The following is a 19294-nucleotide window of genomic DNA, read 5'->3' as shown; positions in this document are numbered from 1 at the left end:
ATTTCAAAGGAAAAAGTTGTACATACTTTCCAAAATTTGTCTCTTGATCAAAATTTGGGCATAGTGTTCCCTTATTCTAAAGTCCAAAAAAGTACCCCTTTTACAAAGCCAAAAAGAGCCTTTATATAGACATTGAGGTTAACAACAACCCCTCTATGGTTAATAACTATCTCCCAAATACGTGATTTGGGTGAGGTTAATTAACCACAACAAAATTAACCCAAAAGTGATCAAATTATTAACCTTTGACCAAAATGAAATTTTAAATCACTAATCACAAAAAGATAATTTAGAAGCTTGAAACTTCAAAAGACTTGTGACTTTGGTGGAAGATCAAATATTGTGCTATATGCTGAAGTATGTCTCCTAGGGCCAAGGTAGTGGAAAATGGATGCCATTCAAAGTGAGAAATATTTGGACATTTGATGAACATGTACATCCAACTCAACCAAGTTGAAGATCAACTACAACAAGTACATTATTCTGACTAAAATATTATTGATATTCTTGATGTGTCTCTCATGGATTTAGTACATTGCTACTAGTGAATATTAGTAGCTCTTGTCTACTCGTCTATCCTCCTATTTTCTTTATCTTCTTGCTAAGAATTTGGTTATGAGAAAGTAAGATCAATTCCCTTTTTTTGCAAATTATCAATATCCTCAAATAGATTTTCATCCTTCTTTGATCTTACATAGCCAAGCACCTTCTCTAACTTAATTTCAAGCTGCTCAAGATCATAGATATTTGATGTGGAAGAGATTCTCCCATCAGTTGCCTAATTAGATTTGCTAGATTGTCCCTGTGTTGTCTGAGTTTAGTTGCCTCCTCTTGCCAATGCTCCACATCATCATCTATGGAAAGAGTGTAAGGCTTCAATAGTTTCTAATTATGACTTCCCATGTACCTCTAAATTATTTTCTCTATGCTTGGATTGGAAAATTCATATAGCTTGCTAGTATTGGAGAAGATGAGGAGAGCCACCTTTGTATCACATAACACCAATAGCTCACAGGCCTTCTTTAACAACCCATTTTTTTCTCTTGCAAAAAGTAACTTTTCTATTGATCCTATTCTCTATCACTCTTAGCTGAACCTTCCCTCACCCCATTGATGACTTGTTAAAGTCTCCTTGAAGTCAAGATTCAAATCAACATAGTGAAACCCTAATATCAACCATATAATCCTATTATAAGAACACCATTGTTGACTCCACTGAACCATGCATAAATATACCATAAATTAGTCAACTAGTTAAAAGAAGATCAAGGAGATCTCTATCTCATTTGGAACCCACCAAACAAGATTTAGAAAATCAAATGCCTCTCTAAGGGTGATTCCTTAACACAAGTTTAGAAATGGGAGAGCACTAATTGGTTGAAGAGATATGGATAATACTTTTATAAAACCTTCCCATTTGAACACGATCTCCCATTTGTTCCAATCAACACCAAAATAAGCCACATAAGCTTCAAATGCTCTTGAATATATTCACTGGCCACCTCCTTGTATTTATGAATCAGACCCCTCCAACATTGTGGAATCATGATCCTACAAAACTTTTTGCTCTACTTTAGGCCTATAACTATGTGCAAAAACACAAGTAAATACATTTTTCTTGGTTGATCCTCTTAACTACCTTCTTCATTTTTGACGAGCAGAGCATATAAATTCGTAGGAGATACATTTTCCCTCATTAAACTGAAACATGAAAAGTATCATTTACAAAGAATGCCCTCATTTAATACATCTATAATATTCACATTACACCATTCACTTAAGATGATAGGAACCTTAGCAATCGGTGGGATAAAAGATATGGAATTGTGATTAGTGGTTTAATTATCAAAGCTCCATAAACTATAGCTCAAAGTTAGAAGATATGTGCATGCCACCACAATGTCCCTTCCTGATCTTTAATAGTGAAATTGTAGTTATAACTATTGCCCGTGGTAATGGGACATAGTGTTATATAGGATGATCCATCAACTTTTCTAGATCAAAGTTTCCTTATTCCATCTTTTGCATCACATTTGGTATTATTGGAATTTCTTCAAACATTTGGTGTACTCCTACCATTGTCCCAAGTTTGTTCTAATCTATTGCTTGTATTGCTTAATGAGCTAGATAATTTATCATTATCACTGCACTCACTCTAAGTATTAACACTGGTATCCCTAAGATCAAAACCACTTCCATCACTTTCTTCTCTTGGAATCCTAAATTTTGAGTGAAATATGATGGTATAAATTTGCAACACAGAGAGATATGGAATGTAGTACTGAACAACAATTTCTTTGCTATTCAATAGGATTGGCACACTAGCTCTATAAGCACTCCATTCATCATAACATTCCCATAAGTCTTTGAGTGAATAATACTAGATAGATTCTGTATTTGACAGTTGCCAAAACTTGTTGGATGGAAGCTCCCTTCTTCATCTTAGAAAAACTCTCATCATTGAAAATCTTGTCTGTAGTTGGAGTCAAGGGCATATGGAGTACTAGATCCACACCAATGGCACATGCCTAATCAACAACGACATATATATCATGTGCAACAACATGCATCCCTAGTCCTTTTGCATGCCTGGAAACTTCTAATCCAACCTTTATCAACCTAGTTAGAGAGGTTAATCAACCACCTCCAAAATACATAATTTGGAGCTTAGCCTTAACCTTTTGAGAGGTTAATGATGGGGGAGAGAATAGGTAATTTTGGAGAGGTTAATTAACCATCTCCCAAATACATAATTTGGAGCTTAGCCTTAACCTTATGAGAGGTTAATGGTTAATGATGTGATTGAAAATATGTATTTTTGGTTCTTCCATTAACTTGCAATAACTTTGGACTCAGAAGCTGGATTTTGAAAATTCAAAGTATTCGGTGGAGTTGGGAACAAGCTAGAGACGTTGAAGGGCATACTTTCTCAAAAAATTAAAGAGGAGGTGACAATTTTAATGGTTAAAACAAGGCATATTTCAAAAATATCCATAGCATTAATGAGATAAGAATTGAGAAAATTTTTAATAATCGGGCAACACCTTGACAACACAAAACTATAAGCAATGGAGTGAATTAGTTCTCACTTATCTTAGTGAGCATAATGCATTACCATATGTGAAAGGAATTTCATATAATGGTTACACTGTAATGATCATTTGTCATTCACTCTTTCTACATATGGATATGGAGGTTATGGATTCACTTGATGACATGAAGTGAACTAATTTTTATGATATTTGGATCTATCTTTGAAAAATGTATGGAGATATACATGTTCCTCCATTCCCAAAAGATCTTTTACCTCCAGTTGTAGTTACATCCTCTTTAGTTGATATCATGATATCAATGATTTCTCTTGATGATTCTTATATTCACATAGTCGTGGATTGACATGATTTAGTGTAGCAAGATATTCATTGTCTTCCAGACTTAGTTCCTTGGGATGACTTCTTGATAGACATTGCAGGTTTGTTTGTGGAGTGCTACATTGAGGATATGGGAGACATTATTGATGATATACATCTTCTCTTTATTGAGGATGATCCTTCTTTAGTTGTTGTGAGGGAACACTCTAACCCTCATGATTCTCCACTTGATCTTTCTTTCGAGATTGACATGATTGTGGATAATTTCTTACAACATTTGCAGGAGGTCCCTTTCACTTTAGAGAATACATTTGAATATTCACAAATTGATTTACATGAATCTCAAACTTCACTTGAGATGTCAAATTGCATGGTTGATCATACTCACATGTTACAGATTCCTATGTAGTTTCCTAGACAAATTACATTATGAGAGTTCTTTCTATTGATCCAAGAGCATATTTCATGGATGTAGATTCTACATTGAGGGGGGACTTCTATGTTTCTCTTCCTACTTCTTTTGAGGAGGCATCTTGGTCTTTGGAGTTTGATCTACATTCCTATATAGATTAGTTTCCATTAGTTCCTTGTCTATCATCATCTTCTATTGGACTTGATCTTGATTGGCTTGTGACATCATTATTATTCAAGGACATGGTGACACATCTTCAGAGGCATCTTGGTCTTCGAAGTTTGATCTACATTCCTATATAGAGTAGTTGCCATTAGTTCCTTGTCTATCATCATCTTCTATTGGACTTGATCTTGATTGGTTCATGCCATCTTTATTATTCAAGGACATGGTGACACATCTACAGACTTCAAAGACAAATAATTCATATGGATTCCCTTTCCATCCTCCAATCCACAATGTGAAGCCTTCTTGCATTTCTATTTGATGTATATTCTTCCTAAAGGGAGAAATGTTGTTTGTAGGCATTGGATTCTCTTTTGTCTTCAAGTACTCAATAGTCTTGTAGGAGATCATTCACTACAGGGCGATTTCATTTTTTCTTATTTCCTTCTTATGGAGGGATTCTCTATTGTATATGCATGATGTATGTCATAATGGGGGGGTCTTTATTACTCCATCCATACATGCATCTTACTTTATTTTTCTTCTCTCTTTTTGAGGGAGGATTTTTCCTATGTGGTTTTCCCTCTTTCTCCACTTTATGAGAGATTTCATTGCATATGTTTTTCACTTTTAGTTTGTACATGGGTACCTAACATGGCCTAGTATCTAGGACCCATATTGCATTATCATCTAGCTTTTGTGAGCTTAAATGCATTCCCCTAAGTTGCACTTAAGGGGGAGGTGTTGGTGTAATTAAGTATTTACTAATTACACTTTACTTAAGTTTACTTAGGTTAATGCATTAGCATATTAGTTGTCATGTAGAAATCTAGGAGTTTGTAGATTCATATGAGTTGTCATGTAGACAACACAATAGTTTTCACTCCAATTGAGCACATGTTGTCTACTACATCTCTTTATGAGATACAACTTTGCATTCTTATCCTCTCATTGTTGCACATATATTCATGCACAATGGAGGATAATCCAATCTTGGTAGACATGTGCTTAGTTGTTATGCTTATCTCTTTGTTGACTCCTAGTCATATTAGTTTCCTTTATATATAAGGCACTTCTATAATGTATTCATCTAATTATCTAATATCCATTATCATTTTAATCATTATTGAGATTCTCATTTGATCACTACTTGTCTCTCTTGTGCTATCTACTGAGCTTCTTAGTCTTGGCATTGAATTATTTCCTTAGGAAAATTTTTACATGGTACCAAAGCTATACCAAATTCTACAAAGACTTTGGGAAGGGTAAAGAAAAAGTGATTTTGTAGGATGAGATACCTGAACCAAGTCCTCCACTTGGTTAACAAGAACTACTACTCAAAGCTCTCAAGGAATTTAGAGGAAAGAGCCTAGAGAATGTTTCCCTATTCCATGTCAAGATGGATATAGAGGTGGTCCTAGAGTTGATAGAAATTATTGAAAACTACTTTGAGTGTGAAGGGACAACAGAGGCCCAAAAGGTGAGATTTGCAAAATCTAGGTTTAAAGGTCAAGATTTGACATGGTGGAAGCTTGTACAAGAGGAAAGAGAGAGTGAAGGGAAGAAACCTATAGCTAATTGGAAAAATATGGTGGCAAAGATAAGGGAGACCTATTTTCTAGGAAACTATGAGATTCAAATTCATAAACATGACACAAACTCAGGTAGAAGGATCTTGATGTGGCTACCTTTACTAAAGAGTTTAATAAATTGGCCTTAAGATCAAGGGTAAAAGAAGCAAAGAGAATCAAAGTAACTAGATATCTAAATGGCCTTAAATGGTCTATCCAAGATGAGTTAAGTTTTTTTAGCCTCACTAATTTGCAAAGTTATTTTCAAATGGATAGAAAGGTGGAAAAAAAACTAAGAAAGAAAGGGGACTCGAGTTCCAAGAATAAGGGCAGAGGTAAAGAATTTAGAGGTGGCTCAAGAGTAGGTTCTAATGGAAGACATAATGAGCATAGAAGCTATGAATATTCCAAATGAAATAAACAAAACAATGAGAATAGTCAAAGGGGAGGCTCTAGTAGAGGTAGAGGGTCAAGCAATGGTGGTAGAGGCAGATATGGAAATAATAATAGAGCATTACACTTCAATAACAAGAAGTGTTATAATTGTGGTAAGTTTGGACACCCTTCTTACATATGTCTAGAGAAGGCATCATCATCCTATGGGTAAAAGAAAATAACATACATCTAGGAAGAAGATAATTAGAAGGCAAGAGAAGTGGATATTAATGTGGAAAAGGGGGAGAACCTCATGTTGAGGAGAGTGTTGGTTAAGGAGCCAGTCAAAGATGAGCCTAAGTATAGAAGAGCATTATTTAGAACAACACACAAAATATTAGGCAAGGTATGTAAAGTGATTATAGACTTGGGGTCTAATGACAATATCTTGTTAGAGAAGGCATTACAAAAGCTTGGTTTGACCAAGATTCCACATGTATGTCCTTATAGGGTGACTTGGTTGAATAAACGAAAAAATATCCTAGTAAATAAACAAGTGTAGGCAGACATCACCATTGGCAAGTATCAGCACAAGATCTTATGTGAAGTGCTTCCCATAGATGCTTTTTACCTATTGTTGGGAAAACCTTGGTAGTATGATAGGGACGTAGTACATAATGGGAAGGAAAGAAAGTATTCCTTTAAGAAGAATGGAGTCACTTATAGGATATAGTCTATAGTGGAAGAAGACAAGGTGGAAAGTACTACTGCTAAAACATTTCTCAAGAGTGGAAAAGAGTTCCTCAAGGACTTGAAGGAGGGTGAATGACTAGGATATGCCACTATGTTAAAACATAAGTAGGAGAAGTCATCTTCGTCCAAGCCTATACCTACAAAAGTGTAAGAGTTATTAGATCAATTCAAAGATATAATTTGTGATGGAGCATCACCAACATTGTCTCCTAAAAGAGCCATAATTCATCAAATTGAGTTCATACTAGGACCATCATTGCTAAACAAAGCTGCATATAACATGACTCTAGAGCAAAACAAGGAGATTGCAAGGCAAGTTCAAGAACTTCTTAATCAGGGTCTGATCAGGAAGAGCATCAATCCATGTGATGCACCAATGGTCCTAACACCCAAAAAGAGAGGTAAGTGGATAATGTGTAACGAATCTAGAGAAATTAATAGAATCACAATTAGGTATAGATTTCCTATTCCTAGGATAGAGGATTTAATGCACTATCTAGGTGGGGCTAGGTACTTTTCCAAAATTGATCTCAAGAGTGGCTATTATTATATTAGGATGAAGGAAGGGGATGAATGGAAGTCTGCATATAAGACTACTAAGGATCTCTATGAGTGGTTGGTAATTCCATTTGGCATTACCAATGCATCAAGTACCTTTATTAGAGTCATGAATGAGGTCTTGAAAGACTGCATAGGTGTATTTGTTGTTGTATACTTAGATGACATTCTCATCTTCAGTAAGACCAAGTAGGAATATATGAAGCACCTAGCACTAGCATTGAGGAAACTCCAAGAGGAAAAGCTGACAGTGAACCTAGAAAAGAGTGAGTTCATGAAGGAGGAACTAGTGTATTTGAGGCTTGTAGTATCCCAAGGGAATTTGAAGATGGAAAAGGATAAGGTGGAGGCAATCTTGAGCTAGCCTACCCCTAGATTTGCTACCGAGGTAAGGAGTTTTCATGGATTTTCAAAATTTTATAAAAATTTTGTGATGAGGTTTAGTAAAATTTGTGCACCTATGAATGACACAACCAAAGGAAGCATGAAGATCAAGTTCATATGGACCAAAGCAACAGATGCAAGTTTTGAGAGACTGGAGAAAAAGGTGGAACCACAACCTATATTGGTTTTGCCTAGTTTTGAGAACCCATTTATGGTAGAGTTTGATGCTAGCAACATAGTATTTGGGGTAGTTTTGAGCCAAGAGGGTAGACTAGTAGCATTTTCTAGTGAGAGGCTTAATGAAGCCAAGACAAGATATTCATCATATGATCTAGAGCTCTATGCACTTGTCCAAGCCCTTACGAAGTGGAGACATTATATATTTCCTAAGGAGTTTTTTGTCTTCATAGATAACCAAGCCTTAAGTTTCATTAACTCACAAGAGAAGCTAAGTTTGAGACACATCAAGTGGATGGAATTCTTGTAGTCCTACACTTTCACTATCAAGCACAAGAAGGGGACAAAAAATAAGGTGGTAGATGCTTTAAGTAGGAGGTTGCTAATAGTGCAAGAACTCAAATTTTAGAGTATTGGTTTTGATGGATTTAAAGATATATATGAGGAGGACACTAATTTATCATATTCTTAAAAGGTATGCACTAACTTTTCTAATCATTTCCACAGTGATTTTGTTGAATACACCTTGTAGAATGGATTATTTTTCAAGTTGTGCATCACAAGAGGATCCATGAGGGAAGATCTCATACAAGAGAAATACAATGGGAGTATGAGTGCACACTTTGGTGTTAACAAGACTTTAGACCTTGTGGAGAGATTCTACTATTGGCCCAAAATGCAAAGGGATGTCAGGAGGTATGTAGAGCAGTGCAACATATGTCCAAATGCAAAGGGAACTTCATAAAATTTAGGGATCTACCAACCCCTCCCCATTCCTAATAGGCCTTGGGAATGCATCAACATGGACTTTATAGTGGGATTACCAAGGACTAGGATAGGGATGGATAGTGTATTTGTGGTGGTAGAAATGTTCAATAAAATGAGTCACTTCATACCATGAAAGACAACACATGATGCAAGTAATGTTGCAAACCTATTCTTCAAAGAGGTGGTTAGGATACATGGCTTTCCAAGGAGTATAGTGGCTGATAGAGATGCCAAGTTTATAGGGAAATTTTGGAAGACCCTATGGAAGAGGCTTGGAACAAAATTAACACATAGTTCTTCCTACCATCCTCAAATAGATGGTTATATAGAGGTGATAAACAAGGTCTTAGGAAATCTATTAAGGTGTCTCACTAAAGAGTATGGGAAAAGTTGGGAGCAAGTCATACCCTGAGCTAAATTTGCATACAATGATAGAAAGAATAGGATGAAAAGGTTAATCCCTTTTTAGGTAGTCTTTGTGATGCAGGAGCATCTTGCATGGAAAAATTATTGCGAAAAAAAAAAAAATTCTAGAGGAGAGAGAAAGTGACAAAAATTAGAGGAGAAATAATAAAAAAATAAAAAGGGGAAAAAGGAGAAAAGAAAGAAAAGGAGGATTTCTATTTTCGAGGTGCATAGGTGGCATAATAGAAAAAAAAAAAAATGGTTGTCATTCCATTTATCGAGGTGTGTGGGAAGAATTCTAAAAAGTTATGAATATTGTAGAAATTTTTGGAAGATGTAGAAGGTTGTGGAGGAATTCTAGAAGGTTGTGGATAAGTCATGCATGGGGTGGTAAGTGCCTATTTAAGCAAGGCATATGAGCATTTCTAAATCAAGCTCAAGGAGAAGCTTGAGAAGTGGAAGCTTGAGAAGTAGAAGCTTGAGAAGTGGAAGCTTGGAAAGCTTGGAAGGCTTCAAGGTGTGAAGGAGAAAGAGGAAGTGAAGAGTGAGTTTTCCTGAGTCTATGGACAGAGCACCGAATGTGAGGTAGTTTACAACAGGATTATGGTGGAGTTGTGAGTGTAGACAGAGCACCAAATGTGAGGCAGTTTACACTTGGATCTTGGATTAGGTTTGGAGAAGAGCTAGTGACTACGGTTTAGAAACAAGGAGGTTTCTTGGTGGCTTGCGAGAACAAGTTGAGATCTTAGAGGTTTCTACCAGAGTGTGGATCTGGGCTACCTTGGGCTTGGATTGGATCTTGAGAGATCTTGGAGAAATGTTATTGTAATTGCTATTGGATTTTCAAGTTTAATAAAATTTCTTGGGAAGTATTTTTTTATCTCTTTGTCTTCATATTGTTGCATTCTTGGTTGTGAGTTGGTAGGGTGGTGTGGCCCATCATCAAGTGGTATCAGAGCGTACCTTCATTAGTGGTATCAGAGCACATCGTCATCACTATGGCACTCACCCAAGATGAATAATGGAGTTTTGAGACCTACCTTCACATGAAAAAATTAGTGGACAAACTGATGACTTTGTTCAATCAATGAAGGAGGTGCATGATCAAGTGAAGCAAACATTGACAAAGGAAAATCAGAAATTTAAGGAAAAGAATGATGAGGGGAAAAAAGAATTGTAGTTTCAAGTGGGAGACTTGGTAATGGTGTATCTAAAAAAGGCTAGGTTATAGAATGGAATCCCTAGTAAGTTGTAGATGAGGAGGATTGGGTCATGCAAAGTACTTGAGAAGTATGGACCCAATGCCTACAAGATAGATCTACCAATGGATATGGCTATCTCTCCAATATTTAATGCTAAAGACATAGTACCTTATAAAGGTCCTAAGATAGATGAAATACAATATCAAGAGGAGCTCAAAAAGGCAATCTTATACCTCCCAATACCTAAAAAGACACAACCACAAGTAGAAAAGATTTTGGATTCTAGGGTGAAAATGAGTACAAGGAACAAGGTTTATAAGTAGAATCTAGTGAAGTGGTTAAAAAATCTAGAGTCTAAGGAAAATTTGGTTTCTAAAAGTGATTTCAAGAAACATGCTATCAACAAAGAATTCCTTTCCCCAATAGTACCTTAAGCTTCTTCTTGGAAGGGGAGAATGGTGCAAGAGCACCTAGGGTAAGGTAAAGCCCTGATCTAAAATTTTGATTTGTAGATGGTATAACAAAACATTGAGGTAATAAGGACTAAATATAAATTCCCAAGGTGATTTTAGGTAGATTGAATAGGTAGGATTTGGAATGAGAGTCAAATCTTGTCAACTAGGTCTTGATAGGAAAGATTGCTCAAAAAGTTGCTATAGGTGGAAAAATTTGGTAAAATTCTTTGAGAAGGGGAAAAAAGTGTGTTAGAGGGGTTATTAAGTGTACTAAGGCATTTTTAGGAGGTCTGGGAATAAACTGGCCAACATTGGAAGTCTAATGAGTAAAATTGCAAAAGCTGTCAAAAAGTTGCATTGACAACTTTGTAATTTTACAAAGTTGCTTAGCAAATTTTTGTGTAGTTTTGGAAAAATGAACTACTTGGGTATTTATGGTTTGAAATGAAGCAAAAATTGAGCATGAAATATATTTAAATCTTTTCCAACTCATTTCCAAGGGTTGGATAGTTGGGTGTATAGACATCATCTATAACATAGCAATACTGTGAACTAGAACGTGGTTTTTGAAGGTTGAACAGAGTGTTTGAATTGAATGACCTACTATTTTGTATGGAATAGACTCTTGAGATAATTTTTTGAGTTTTTGTGCATTTTTTTTTATTTCAAGAAAGCATTTGATAGGGTTTACAAAATTATTTAGGTTTAGTGATCCTGTTGTCTAGCTTTGCATTACTAGTATGAAAATGGCTATGGCTTGAATGTCCTTATTGAAAACACCATGGCTCTTGAAGACCAAGCAATAGAATTATTACATAGTGTAAATAATGCTTTTGGAAGTTGTGGAAGGCTAATAGATATTTTTACAAGTGAGCCCTAGGTAGGAAAACAAGCTTGGCAAGGTGCAAGGAAATGCTTGTAATGGAGTTTTGTGGTGAACAAAAGATAGGCACAAGTCAATCTTGAATTAGAAATGAAGGAGTAGTGTATAAAGGGATTATAAATAAAAGGAGGAGGTTGGAGATGGATTTTGATTCATCTGGTGAAGGATACATGAACATTTCCTTTGAAACCCTTAAAGAGAGGGTTTTTTGAAGTCGTACTGTACAAACAACCTAGGAGCCCAAGACCTAAAAAATCTTCAAGGTTAGGTCATAGGGGAAAAAATTCATAACCACACCAAGGGGCCTTGTTAAATGTTTTTTTGAGTTAATTCACTTTCCTTGTTTCTAGGAGGGCTAATAGGGGCTCTTAGGGCTACAAGGGCTAACTAGAAAATTTGGGGAAACAAGAGTGGGAAATTTGAAAGAATGATGCAGAATGGTGAGGAATGTATCAAGAATGGAAGTAACCCTAAATAGGCTAGGAGTAGCCTAGGAAGAGAAAGAATGATTTTAGTTGAAGAAGCTCCCCATCATGAGTGAAGAAAGTTAGAATGAGTCAAGCAAGTGAAATAAAATTGGTGCCAAGTGAAGACAATTCAGTATGTACCAAGCACTAGTAAGAAACCCAGTGGATTTGGTGTGACCCAATGTTGGCTAAGCATTAGAACATAATGTTTGTTGAGAAAATAATATATTATAGCTAAGTGCCAGTAAAAAGTTTTAGATCAAAGATTTAACAAATCTGAGTTGACTAAGTTGATTTATTTAATTGTGAAAAGCATGTGGAAGATTTCTATGATGAGCTGGTGGCACAAAATTCAAGATAAACTATTTTGAGGTGAATTCAAAGAGGATTGTAGAGGAAGTTTCTAGAAGGGTATAAAATGGAATTGTATGTAGATTCATTGAATCTTACCTAACCCTAGAATGTACAATTGTGGTTAAGGACAAAAGACCTAAATTCTCTAGTTATAGAGATAACAGGCCAGAAGCAACAGTTGTCATGTGTGAGAACCTAAGGAAGACATAAAGTCTAGGGTGTTGCTTCATATGGTTTATAGATAGAAGATTCTATCACTGGCATGAAAAGAAATAGGGTTCAAGAGGATGAATGCTTGAAGGGTGAACAAGATGTCAAAGAAAAAGATGATGAAAGCCAAGCAGAATGGAGGACTAAATGTGAGATTTGTAATTTTCAAGTGAGTTGTAATTGTTATTAGATCAATTTCTATTGTTACTCTCTAACAATTATATTAGTTTGGATAAATCCTTTGGATTGAGGTTAACCTTATAGTTATTAGTAAATCCTTTAATAGGGTGACATTCTAATGGAATGTTCTAAAGTCCTCTAACAAAGCTTACTCCTATTAGGGTGATTTAAATCCTTTAACTAAGTCACATTTAGTAGTGTGCATTGTAACCTTTAATAGGGTTGGCTTATCATAGAGCTCATTTCAGAAGAGTGAAAATTGTTAGCATGTTACTAGTGGTTTTTCCCCAATTAGGTTTCCACATAAAATCCTTGTGTCAAAATGTGTGATTGATTTTGTGGTTTTGTATGTTTACATTTTTGCAAAGTTATTTTGACATAAGACAAAAATATGCATATGTTTAATGTATTGAATGGTCAATGCATGCATAAGGATAAGTTGCAGTACTAAAAAGTTTTATTTGTACATTTGGACCTTGGATAACTGATTCACACCCCCCCCCCCCCCCCTCCCTTTTAGTTATTTGAAAGTATTATAATATTTCTAATAACTCATGGAAATTATGCAAGCATATCTAAAGAAGGAAGAAGAATTGATTATTACCATGGAGATGAGAACCATGGACAACATAAAGGAGCTAGCATCAAACTTACACGGTTAATTTATTACACTAAAATCCATAAAAGAATCATGGGAATATTTTTTGGACAATGCAACTAACATTTTTAAGTATATTTTTGACAAAATATGAAGAGGTGAGTACCCTTGTATATACAATTATGCTATATTCTTTAACATTGTTTCCAAAAAGGGGGAGTGGTATAGAAGCAAAAAAGCAGTAGTAGATTAGGTAAAAAAGGAGTAGTAGTTTATTCTTTTACATTTATAAGATATAGGTTATTAATTAATAACATGTCATAAACATAAATAACCATAATTTAGGAATTAACCTTAAATTGGAATAGTTAAAATAACATGAATGTACAGTAAATGTATAAATTCACCTTATAGTAGCCATATATCTCGAATCAAATGCAACATGCTTACTTCACCAATTGATTTGGATTAAGAAGATGAAAATGAATGGATGTAGAAGATGCAACAAAAGATCTTGAATAGATTGAAGAAGATCTTAAAGATAAACTTGTTTAATTGATTGCATGCTTTAGTCCTTGAAAATCATTAAAATGCTTTTATAAGATTTAGGTGATTAATTAATAATATGTCATAAACATAAATAATCCTAGTTTTAGAATTAACCTTGAATTGGAATAACTAAAATAACATGAATGTAAAATCAATGTACTAATTCCCCTTACAATAGTTGTATTGCTTGAATCAAATTCAATGTGCTTACTTCACTAATTGATTTGGACCAAGAAGATGAAGATGGATGAATCTAGAAGATGTAAAAAGGAATCTCCCATAGATTGAACAAAATTTTGAAGATGTTAGAATGATTTAGAATAACTAAGAGGGAACTAGGGGAGATGAATTGGTTATTTTTAGGTCCAGATGTATCAATTTAAACTTTTAGACACTTCAACCAACTTAGATCTATTAATTAAGTAGCTCAATCTCTTTAGAAAATTATCAATAACATAAAACTTGCATTCCAGTGTCCCAATAATTAAAAACTTGTAGAATATAAAACATTAACATTAAAACATCTGAAATAACATCCACACAAGTAAGACACCATGATTTAATGTGGAAACCAAATTTGGGGGAAAACACCACAAATATGTCACCAATATTTCACTCTTTTAAAATGAGCTCTATTAGGAGCCAACCCTGTTAAAGGTTACAATACACACTATTAGGTGCAACCCTATTAAAGGCTTTAATCACCTTGTTAGGAGTGGCCTTCTTAGAGGGCTTAAGAACATTCCATTAGAATGTCACCTTGATTAAAGGATTTACAAATAGCTGTTAGGTCAACCTTAAGTAAATAATTTCAAACTGATACAATAGTTAGTGTTGGGACTCAAAATTGAAGCATTGATTTTGAGTACCACTATGAAATTTGAGTCCAATTGAGCCCTTATAGAGTTTTTGGTGCATATGCACCCGACCATCATTTTGAGGCCTATGATGTGTTTCATGTGCTTAACACCCTTCATTCAGTATGTACATGCATCCTAAGATGATAAATTTCTATTCCAAGTCATTCTATGAAGATTCATTTTGAGCATTATTCAAATCTGCATTTTTGCCTGAGTGTCAAACAACAATAGGAATTTGAGTTTGCAATTGAATATCTTGCACCTAGTTAATTTTCATGAATTTCCACTTTGGGATTATTTAGTATGCATATAAGAGAGTCCATGTTTCATATTTTAAGTCATTTCAATATATTCTAACTAGGTTTTCAATTCCCCAAAGTTGGTTGTTTACTATTGTCATGTTGATGCATATTGCTCAATATTCTGGGTACCTTGTTTGACCATTCATAACTTTGACCCAATTGACCAAAATGTAAAATTTCATTTTATATTGTATTTTAGGGATCAAATACATGTGATTTTCTATATTTGATCCTATAATGAATTCGTTTGACTTGTTTTCAAATGTGATTCCAAATGGAATTTTTGAAGTTTCACTAGTATCTAAAAGTGCAGATTGATTGGTGGCCCTATTCAAGTTGTTATAACTTTGAATCCATGATTATTTAAGCCAAATGGATTGTACCAGTATTTTATACACTAAAAATACTTCAAGTGTGATAGTTTTCAAGTCTTGATGAATCTATATGCACACTTTCCTGGGTCAATTTTGTTTGCAAAAATCATTATTTTGCTAGCATTCTCTATTCTGCAAGTTCAACTACCCAAGTTTGAACACCAACCAAATTTACCTATTTATTTTTCATGAACCCAAATCACAAACTTACACTTTGCACATGATAGTGAACCTATTCCCCAAGTCTCATATCCCCAAGTTATCGTTTGACCTATTTTCAAACCTACAAATTGAATGCACTTTTCTATTTCTAAATATTTATTTTCAAGAGCTATTTGGAAAGGGAAACTTCATCAATCAATATCTTTTTATTGAGCGATCATCATGAAGTGAGAATTTTTGGACTGATAGAGCATTAAAAGAGAGCAATTATGTCAAGTGCTAAGGATATGTCAGGTATTTTTGTCAATTTTTAAAGCCAGTTCAAAGGCCTCTTGACACAAAGAGGTTATTTGGAAGAAAATTATAATTTTGGAAAAGAGTGAAATAAGTTATAAATGATTAATCAATGATCAAATATCATTCTCAATAATTATAAAGATTTGAGCAAATTAGTTTGAAATTTCAGTCTTTTGAAAATAATTTTTTTTAGCCAGAACCACTTTCAACCTCAACTAACTTCGTCAAGCTAAAATAATATTCTGGGATTCAAAAAATGCTTCAAAGGGTGAAAAAATTAAAAATATTCAAAAGTGTTAAATGTATTTCTTCATGCTTGAAAAGATATTCAATTTGCACTTATCATCAAACAAGGATCAAATAGAATATTCCAATGTTTCCCTACTATATTACCAAGGCATCTCCACATAATTTTCTTGGTGTCCCCTAAGCCATTGGAAGAATTTGATATGTTAGTATTAGGGAAAAATATGTTGACATATTATAAGAATGTGGAAAATTCATTGATCTAAAATGAGGATTGGGAGTGTTGTTATTAAGTATGAGTTGAGTTCATGTGATCTAGAATATACATGCATTATCAAATGGTTTGTGAATAATGATAAGAAAATTGGGCATGAAAATCAAAAGGGGTACAAATTGCAAAATAATGAGGCCATTACCATGCAAAAAAAATGTAATTTGAAGGAATAATGGTATTTGATATGGGGACAATGTTTAAATTTTTTTCCTTCCATTATCCATAGAGCATTTTCCTCTATGAATTTGCTTCTTAATCTATATAACCTAAGATGCCAGATGTTCACATTCCCTATGAGAATCCATACTTTAAAAAGAAAATTCTAGTGTCAACTCCTTAGATAAATGAAAATATCTATTATGGATAATGAGTCTACCTAGAATGCATGGGGAAGTTAGTAACATATGGAAAAAACTTAATCTAGAAGAAGGGAGAGTCCTCATTCACAAATGACTATTGAGGAATGTGTGGTAACACTAGAGAGTTCCTTTTGTCTTTTTCTGAAAGTTCAGTGAGAGAGCTGCAAGTCTAGTTTTTTCCACCAAAAAAAAACTATGGAGTATACAAGTTTCCATGGCCTAGAGCGACTGCCGATTGCCCAATATATATAATTAACCGAGCAAAACCCCATCATCGTCTTCCCCCTCCACCTTCAGCAGGGTCAACCTCACTCTTTGGCACATAGACAGATAGCAAATCTTATGCTCATTCATCTTTTTTAATCACCACAATGCATTGAAATTTCATCAATAGGTTTTTAATTAAATGAGGGCTTTAATGAGGGGAATCGTATTCGTTCATAATTTTTTTTAAATTTTGGCTTTAATGAAACTTGCAGGCATCCTTAATAACACAACATACTATCCTCCATTTTAAAACCAGTAATTAAATCTAGCTTTAACACCATGGTCGTGCGCAGGTTACATTCGCAGGAATATGAGTAATCTTAAGAATTTAATGGGGGATGCTAAATTTAGGCAGCCTTTCTTTTCATGCAAGATTCTTTTTTTTAGCTCTTGACAGAAGTATCATTTACTTTTATTAGTACCTCTTGTCAACCTATTTTTGGCATGTAATCATTCATTGTTAGACAAGTGCAATATTTTATTTTAAATCTCTCTTACTCCTTTACGTGATTGTAAGTAAAAAAGGAGAAGTTAAGGAATTTTTTTGAGAAGTTTTCTTAGAATTAAAAATTAAACCTAATCAAAGTTTTATTTTTATTTTAACATAAAAAGTTAAGTTTCTTTAAATATCCTCATTTATAATTCCTTTTTGAGGATCCTTGTCTTTGATGGTGGGCCCATCCTTTATACCTTCACAAATGAATTGAGTACTCATGTTTACCCTTAATGGAGTTTTATACCTAATATCTATATTTAGTTGATCTTCCTTAAATCCTTTTATTTAATTGGATTATGAGTAATCTTACACATTTTCCTTCATTTTGATATTTTGATGTGCCCATAGTTGCACTTTTATGCTTTTATAGCATCATTCAATAAACCAAGGTTAGAACTCCTTTCTTTATTGTTGTAATATATTAGGATATAAGCCAAGTTATCCTAATATATTTCTTTTTTGTCCTTTTTCCACTACATCTTATTTTGTCATCTAGTGGAATATGTGAGGACAAATATATATTGTAATTTCTAATTTTAGATTATTCCTCCTTAAGAGGAATCTCACACTTGGCCTCACACACATATGAATGGTGGCATTCATAGACATGGGAGTTACATTCTAACTCCTCTCTCTCATCTCTATTTAAGAGATGACCCTCCTATCTCATTTCTTAACAATGAGGTTTCTTCCTCTTCTCAAATATTGTATGAGCCATTGCTCTCTTGCTCTTTCTCTTTTTCTTCTTAGGCTTTTCATGCCTCATTCATAATGTCACAAGGGGTTTTCTTTGCTTTCCCCTTTTCAAATATCTTGTCTCATGGTGTTGGAGCTTGAATCTTTCTCTCTCCTATTTTATGGTAATATCTTTTCATGCATTTACTCACTTAGATTCTTTCCTGGTATTGCTTATTTACAGATTTCTTTTTCCATTTCTAACATGGTATCAGAGCAGTTTAATCTTTGTTTTGAGTGTTTGCATGAAGGTACGATTCGAAGGAGACTCTTGAAGATTTCACTAATTTCTTCTTTAATCTTCTTAAGATGGAAGAAATTGAATTTTTTTTTGGATTTGGCTGGTTTACCGCCAAACCCGATTAACTTTTGTGTGCTCTAATTTGTGTAGATTACTTCTTATTTTATATTAGTTTTTCATCTAACCCCCTTTGGCAGGCTTGCCGCTAAAAGGTTTTCCTATCTAGATATCTTTTTTTACTATGATCTAATCACTTCCCAACTGCATATTGGATTCTGATGTGTTTGACAATGGGTGCAGTATTTTTGAAGGTTTTATTTTTCTGCCTGTGTTTTTTAACATATAGCTCTCTTTTTAATCTGATTTTGTCAAAAATATTTAGAGTTTGGTCCGGTGAAGGACTATGGAAAGAAATCCAAGTTGGGTTTCACAGTATACCCGTCTCCTCAAGTGTCTACTTCTGTTGTGGAACCATACAACAACGTGCTTTCAACTCATTCACTATTAGAGCATACTGATGTAGCTGTTCTGTTGGATAATGAAGCCATTTATGACATATGCCACCGTTCCCTTGACATTGAACGCCCTACTTACACTAACCTTAACAGGCTTGTTTCTCAGGTCATATCTTCCTTAACTACATCTCTGCGCTTTGATGGGGCACTTAATGTTGATGTGACGGAGTTCCAGACCAATCTGGTTCCCTACCCTCGCATTCATTTCATGCTTTCATCCTATGCCCCTGTGATCTCTGCAGAGAAGGCCTACCATGAATAGCTTTTTGTTGCCGAGATCACTAACAGTGCTTTTGAGCCCTCTTCTATGATGGAAAAATGTGGCAAAA

General features: G+C 34.5%; 2 pseudogenes; one reads left to right on the top strand and one right to left on the bottom strand.

The window, feature by feature from the left end:
* Window positions 1–613: 613 nt before the first annotated feature.
* LOC149559539 (floral homeotic protein AGAMOUS pseudogene) lies at window positions 614–1111 on the bottom strand (annotated as a pseudogene).
* Window positions 1112–6927: 5816 nt separating this feature from the next.
* LOC149559538 (tubulin alpha-2 chain pseudogene) lies at window positions 6928–19227 on the top strand (annotated as a pseudogene).
* The last annotated feature ends 67 nt before the right edge of the window (window positions 19228–19294 follow it).

This window comes from Cupressus sempervirens, chromosome 5, assembly GCF_028749045.1.
Source record: "Cupressus sempervirens isolate cs-2001-9-10 chromosome 5, ASM2874904v1, whole genome shotgun sequence".
NCBI lineage: Eukaryota > Viridiplantae > Streptophyta > Pinopsida > Cupressales > Cupressaceae > Cupressus > Cupressus sempervirens.
Note: the sequence above shows the minus strand (reverse complement) of the source record. Positions and strands in the feature narration are given on the sequence as shown.